The sequence below is a fragment of the Ornithorhynchus anatinus genome, chromosome 7 (assembly GCF_004115215.2).
Source record: "Ornithorhynchus anatinus isolate Pmale09 chromosome 7, mOrnAna1.pri.v4, whole genome shotgun sequence".
Classification (NCBI taxonomy): domain Eukaryota; kingdom Metazoa; phylum Chordata; class Mammalia; order Monotremata; family Ornithorhynchidae; genus Ornithorhynchus; species Ornithorhynchus anatinus.
The window spans coordinates 62,311,525-62,319,425 of NC_041734.1; positions in this window are offsets into that span (position 1 = coordinate 62,311,525).

Here is a 7,901-nt window from a genome sequence, read left to right on the forward strand (position 1 = left end):
GTCTCAGTAAAATGAGGATAACGATTGTGAGTCCCATGTGGGACAGAGACCGTCCCAAACCTGATTGGCTTGTATCCAACCCAGCGCTTAGAACAGTGCCTGACAAATAGCAAGCACTTACATACCACTAATAATAATAATTGTGGTACTTGTTAAGCTCTTACTATGTGCCAGGCGCTCTACTAAGTGCTGGGGTGGATACAAGCAAATGGGGTTGGACACAGTCCTTGTCCCGCATGGGGTTCACAGTCTTAATCCCCATTTAGTAAAGTGCTAAGCGCTTAGTACAGTGCTCTGCACACCATAAGCCCTCAATAAATGCGATTGAATGAATTTTACAGATGAGGGAACTGAGTCCCAGTGAAATGATTTGCCCAAGGCCATAAAGCAGAGTGGCAGAGCCAGAATTATAACCCATGACTTTCTGACTCCCAGGCCCGTGCTCTATGCCACTATGCCAAGGACTATCATTATTATTATTAATATCATTTTTATTAATTGACTACAATGCTAGTGGTTTCCAAACGCTTCTCTCACTCTTTCATCCCTGTGGGTCATATTCCTGCTGGGGCACAGAGTGCAAAAAGTAAGAAGGTGGGCAAGGATGCAACACACTTTAAAGCAGCATGGTCTAGTGCTGAGAGCACAGACCTGGAAGTCAGAAGGGCCTGGGTACAAGTGTCTGCTCTGCCAATTGCTTGCTGTGTACTCTTGGGCAAGTTACTTAACTTCTCTGTGCCTCAGTTACCTTATCTGTAAAAGAAGGGATTAAGACTGAGCCCCACAATGAAAGCGGACTGTGTCCAACCTAATTAGCATTTTTCTACCCCAGCATTAAATACTGTCCCTGGCACATAGTGAGCGCTTAACAAATACCATTAAAAAAACTCACACATAGGTTATTTTTATGTTTGTTTGCTTTTTAAGGACAGGACCAATTTTAAACCAAAATGGCAGCAGCAGCAAGCAGAGTGTGAAGCAATCATAGAGGTGATTGTTCTTCTTTCCTTCCTTCCTTCCTTCCTTCCTTCCTTCCTTCCTTCCTTCCTTCCTTCCTTCCTTCCTTCCTTCCTTCCTTCCTTCCTTCCTTCCTTCCTTCCTTCCTTCCTTCCTTCCTTTCTTTCTCTCCCTCATCTGTGCCACACAGGCATGGGCTGGCTGCCCAGTGGGCATCTCCATTTACCTGCTCCCTGCTGGAGAATCAGCATGGCGTAGTGGATTGAGCACGGGTCTGGGAGTCAGAAGGTCATGGCTTCTAATCCCATCTCTGCCACTTGTCTGTTTTGTGGCCCTAGGTAAGTCACTTCACTTCTCTACGCCTCCGTTACCTCATCTGTAAAATGGGGGCTAAGACTGCGAGCCCTCTGAGGGACAGAACCGTGTCTAACCTGATTTTGCTTGTATCCACCCCAGTGCTTGGTACAGTGCCTGGGACATAGTAAATGCTTAACAAATACAACTGTTATTATTATTATTTTCTTTAAGGTAAAGAAGGACGGGTAGGTACCCTGCACTTAAGGATGATAATGTTGTTTGCGGATAATACCAGTGTGACTGGATTAATCCACTGGAAATCCAAGCATTTGACTGGTGGCCTGATGACTAGTGACCCAGTGACTAGTGACCAGGTTAGCTATTCCCTAAGCTGGCCTAGAGTTGCTCTCTTACCACTGAGACCGGGTTACGCTGCTGGCAGCCATGGCCTGTGAGAGCCAATCTTGATTTGCCCCTAACTCCATGGTCACACACAGCTGGCTCCTTTCCCTGCCATCAGACTGGCTCATATAGAGCATGGGCCAAGTTTTGATTCCCCCTGTCCACCTGAGCCAGGGGGCCCACTGTGGGTCATGTGGGTCCAACCTCCCAACCTTTTTAAAAAGAAATGGTACTTGTTAAGCGCTTATTCTGTGCCAGGCATTGTTCTAAGCACCAGGGTAGATACTAGCTAATCAGGTTGGACACAATCCCTGTCCTACATGGGGCTCCCAGTCTCCATCCCCAATTTGCAGATGAGATAACTGAGGCACAGAGAAATGAGGTGACTTGTGGTGGAGACAAGTAGTGGAATCTTGACTCTGCCTCCTGCCCACTGCCTTCATTTCCCCCTCGTTCCTGGTCTCACAACCAGTTTCCCTGCCCTATTCTCTACCGACAGAGAACTCACAGGCTCCGGACAGTATTCTTGCTACTGGTCCTGGCTGCTAAAGCTAAGAGAAGCACCATGGTGTGATGGATAGAACACAGGACTGGGAGCCAGGAGGTCATGGGTTCTAATCCCGGCTCTACCACATGTCTGCCGGGTGACCGTGGGCAAGTCACCTCACTTCTCTGTGCCTCAGTTACCTCATCTATAAAATGGGGATTGAGATTGGGAGCCCCACGTGGGACAGGGACTATATCCAACTCAATTTGCTTCTGACCACCCCAGTGCTTAGTACAGTGCCCAGCACACAGTAAGTGCTTTACAAACACCACGGTTATTATTATTATTGTTATCAAAGCTAGAGCTTACCCTGTCACTCTGTAGGAGTGGAGGGTATGGGGGAATTAAGCTCAGGAATCAATAAATCAACAGTATGTGCAGGCATGTACTAAGCACTGGAGTGGATACAAGCACATTCATTCAATAGTATTTATTGAGCGCTTATAGAGCACTGTACTAAGCGCTTGGAATGTACAATTCGGCAACAAATAGAGACAAGCCCTGCCCAGTGATGGGCTCACAGTCTAATCGGGGGAGACGGACAGCAGAGCAAAACAGAACAAAACAAAAACAAGACGACATGATTACGATAAATAGAATCAAGGGGATGTACACCTCATTAACAAAATAAATAGGGTAATAAATAATAGATACAAATGAGCACAGTGCTGAGGGGAGGGGGAGGAGCAGAGGGTGGGGATGGGGAGCAGAGGGGAGGAGCAGATGGTGGGGCGGGGAGGGCTAGGGGAGGGAGAGCAAAGGGAAGAGGGGGAGGAGAGCAGCACATTGGATTGAACACAGTCCCAATCCCACATGGAGCTCACAGTCTTAATCCCCATTTTATAAATGAGGTAAATGAAGCCCAGAGAAGTGAATTGACATGCCCAAGGTCTCACTACTGATGGCGGAGCGGGGATTAGAACACAGGTCCTTCTGACTCCCAGGTCCATGATCTATCCAACTAGGCCATGCTGCTTCTTAACCGTGACAAAATAGAAGAATAGAATTGAGAAGCAGCGTGGCTCAGTGGAAGAAGCCTGGGCTTGGGAGGCAGAGGTCATGGGTTCTAATCCTGGCTCCACCACTTGTCAGCTGTGTGACCTTGGGCAAGTCACTTAACTTCTCTGTGCCTCAGTTACCTCCTCTGTAAAATGGGGATGAAGTCTGTGAACCCTACATGGGACAACCTGATGACCTTGTATCTACCCCAGCACTTGTAACACTGCTTGGCACATAGTAAGCGCTTAACAAATACCAACATTATTATTAAGTATTCAAACTCCTTCTCCAACCTCCTCCACCCACTCCAGGCCCTACTCTTGAGACTCCTGGGTTGGGAAAGCCATTTCAGTTCCTGAGAAAGGTAAGTGTTGCTCTGTCCAATCTGAAGTACAACAACAATTCATTCATTCAATAGTATTTATTGAGCGCTTACTATGTGCAGAGCACTGTACTAAGTGCTTGGAATGTACAATTCGGCAACAGATAGAGACAATCCCTCCCCTCAGCACTGTACTCGTCTGCTCAACTGTATATATTTTCATTACCCTATTTATTTTGTTAATGAAATGTACATCGCCTTGATTCTATTTAGTTGCTATTGTTTTTACGAGATGTTCTTCCCCTCGACTCTATTTATTGCCATCGTTCTCGTCTGTCCGTCCCCCCCGATTAGACCATAAGCCCGTCAACGGCAGGGACTGTCTCTATCTGTTGCCGACTTGTTCATTCCAAGCGCTTAGTACAGTGCTCTGCACACAGTAACTGCTCAATAAATACTATTGAATTGAAAATTGATGGGCTTACAGTCTAATCACAAAGTTATGTTCGAAGAAGACATTACTAATGGTGAAATTCACCTACGGGCATCTGAAAAGGCCAGTGCAGGAGCTAAAGTGCCGGCTCTATTGACTTGTTTGTTATTTAGAGCATCTAGCTCTGTTTGGGATTTTGCCTCCATTCCTCCTGATCTATATGAAGCTTGTGCTCGAGAAGAACTCTTTGTTTCTTGATTTGATTGTGCCATGCTGGTCTCTTTGGGTCAATTGACTCTCAGTCATCAGGAAGCTTCTTGAGGGCAGGGGTCGTTCCAACTTTATTGTGCACTCCCACGTACTTAGTACAGTGCTATGCCCGCAACAAGCATTCAATAAATATCATCGACTGATTAATCGGAGGGTGCAGCATTGCCTGAGACTGTGTTGTACGATAGCCTTAAAATGTTTCTCTGCCCTCCAGGCTTTCGGTTTCCCGGTTTCAGCTCACCTTGCAACAGCCGTTTGTATATCCCACTACCGTTGTCCTTTCTTAATATCGTTACCAGTCACTAGCCTTATTTTCCCAAGATGTCCTCCCCCTTGGACCAACGAGAGGTAGCATGGGCCTGGGAGTCAAGAGGACCTGGGTTCTCATCCCAGTTCTGCCACTTGTCTGCTGTGTGGCCTTGGCCGAGTCACTTCACTTCTCTGTGCTTCAGTAATCTCATCTGTAAAATGGGGATAAAGACTGTGAATCCATTTGGGACATGAACTGTGTCTAACCTGATTAGCTAGTAACCTACCTCAACACTTAGTACTGTGCTTGGCACATAGTAAGCGCTCACAGATACCATAAAATGAAACAGTGACATCATTATTTCATTTTATTCATCCAACTGATACAGTCCTTTTCCATGGGCATGAAAATTGGTCATAGATGTTGTAATAATAGAGGTTTTTACTGAATGCCCACTGGGTACAATGCACTAAACGAAGCACTTGGAAATGTACAGAATCATGACCTGCCCACAAGGAGTTTAATTCTAATGGGGGAGACAGTAGATCAATCATGTGTATTGAACCGTGTTACTCATTTGGAAGAGTACAACATAACAGAATTGGTAGACACATTCCCTGCTCACAGTGAGTTTACAGTTTAGAATCTACAGTCTAGAGCTACTCCGAAGCAGCGTGGTCTGTCTGAAGCAGCATGGTCTAGTGGATAGAGCATGGGCCTAGGAGTCAGAAGGTTGAAGGTTCTACTTCTGGCTCTGCCATTTGTCTGCTGTGTGACCGTGGGCAAGACACTTCACTCCTTTGTGTCTCTATTACCTCATCTTTAAAATAGAGATTGAGACTGGGAGCCCCATGTGGGACAGGCGACTGTGTCCAACCCAATTTGCTTGGGTCCACCCCAGAGCTTTGATCAGTGCCTGGCACATAGTAAGGGCTAAACAAATACCATAATTATTATCGTTATAAACTAGCTTGCTCTCACTCCTAAGCTCTTTGTGGTCTTTCTACCCCCACTGTTAATCAAATGGAGGCAGCAGTTCAAAAACACACCAGAACCTCAGCCCCATCCTCTTAATACCTGGAAAATGGATAATGTAAAACAGCGTGTAAAAGCAGGCCGAGCCAGTCAGAACAAAGGCATTTCATTCAGATGTGACTTTAGCCCACCATGATCCTCCCTGAGATGGACACACTTCAGACACATTTGGACAACTGGGCAGGTGGGCAGGAACCGTGATACAGATGGCAGTTGCTTGGGGGATGGTTACTCAGTTTACCCCTTCTATCACACCCAGGCCTGACTCTTAGACAGCCTGGTTCTCCAGCTGTGGCACCCCCAGCCAGAGAGGTAGTAATCCCTGCAGAGGGCAACAGCCCTCATCCCCTGCCAGCCAAAGGTGGCAAAGTTGGCACTTTCCCTGCTCAGGCCAGGCCCAGTCCACAAGTTTCATGGGTGCCAAGCCCCCGGCAACAATAGGTTTGGGTAAGCTCAACCTTTCACAGTCTCACTCTGCCCCTGTGTTCTTTCCACTAATAATAATAACTGTGACATTTGTTAAAGACTTTCTTTGTGCCAGGTACTGTACTAAAGAGTAGGATAAATACAAGAAAATCGGGTGAGACACAGTTCCATGTGGAGCCCTAGGCCTCACTGCTTCTTGGTCAGAATAATCTTACCAAAGAGATACTGGCCATGAAGACATAACAGGGTCATTAAAATAAAATCTCAAACTTTAAAAATGTAAATCTCATTCTTCAAAACCCCACTACTAAATATGCCCCTCTAATTATACATCTTTAAACCTCCCCATCAAACAGGCCTTGATTTAGTTAATCAAGCCAGGACTTGGTGCCAGCTGATTCATGTGTTTGTCCAGGTGTTGCTGTTTGGGAGAAGATGAGCTCAGTGGGGATCGGCTAGGGAAGCCTTGTTAGGCTCACTCATCAGCTTCTTCTTTCTTCTCAGCTAAGAAGGAATGATTCCAATTCCATCACGCAGCTGCTATGTGGAAGGCAAGTTCAATGCCACTCCTGTTCTCTTCTGTCTTCCTCGCTGTCCGGAAAGAGCGGCTAAGGTACGACTCGTGCGGATGGGGCAAGGATGCAGCCAGAGATGTTCAGATGGCGAACATGGGATTGGAGTATCTGTTTCTGACTTGGTTCCCCAACCAGAGCCAGGGTCTTGGGGTTGGAGGGAGGCTGAGGGGCAGCAGAGAGCCCCAGGCTCATGACAGGAGTGGGATCTTTATCCAGATACAACATAGTCAAGTGGATAGAGCATGGGCCTGGGAGTCAGAAGGTCATGAGTTCTAATCCCAGCTCTGCCACTTGTCTGCTGCATGGCCTTGGGCGAGTCACTTAACTTTTCTGGACTTCAGTTATCTCAACTGTAAAATGGGGATTAAGACTGGGAGCCCCTTGTGGGATAGGGACTCTGTCCAACCTGATTAGCTTGAATCTACCCCAGTGTTTGGAATAATGTTGGGCAAATAGTAAGCACTTAGCAAGTATTATTATTAAATGCTTAACAAATACCACAATTATCAACATTAGTAGGTGACTCTGGGCTTTAATGGTTGCTTCGCTAGGGGATTTATTGTTACTGCTCAGGAAATTATTACCAGAACATCTTGAGGATCCCAGCCCTGCTGTTTTCCTGGGGAGGTTTGCTGGGGCCATGGGCCCTGAGGACATCTCCAGTCTTGAGGAGAACTCCCTCAGAGCCTTTGTTTTTATTGGAAGAGATTCATGAACTGCTTTTCTGACTGCCGAAGGGTTTTCTTTATAGCATGTCAGCTTCTACAGCAATCTGGCGAGGAAGAAAAATCAATCGGTCAAAAAATCGATCGGTCAATCAATAGTATTTATTGAGTGTTTACTGTGCCCAGAGCCCTTTACTAAGTGCTTGAGAGACGTCCATAGAGGCAAAAGACAATCCCTGCCCTCAAGGATCTAGCACTCTAGTTGGGAAGACTGGACTTGAAAAGCCACTTTGAAGTAGAAAAATAAGAGCTGGGGGTGAACGGACACTTCTGAGAGCATTTGGACCACCCACCTTGGGGTATATAATAGAAGCAGTATGGTATAGTGGACAGCGGTTGGGCCAGGGAGTCATTGGTTCTAATCCCGGCTCCGCCATTTGTCTGTTGTGTGACCTTGGGCAAGTCACTTCACTTCTCTGGGCCTCAGTTACTTCATCTGTAAAATGGAGATTGAGATTGTCAGAACCATGTGGCTATGCTATTCATGTCTATCTACTTGTTTTGCTTTGTTTTCTTGTCTGTCTCCCCACTTCTAGACTGTGAGCCTGTAGTTGGATAGGGATCGTTTCTATTCGTTGCCAAACTGTACTTTCCAAGTGCTTAGTACAGTGCTCTGCACACAGTAAGCTCTCAATAAATATGATTGAATGACAGGGACTTTGT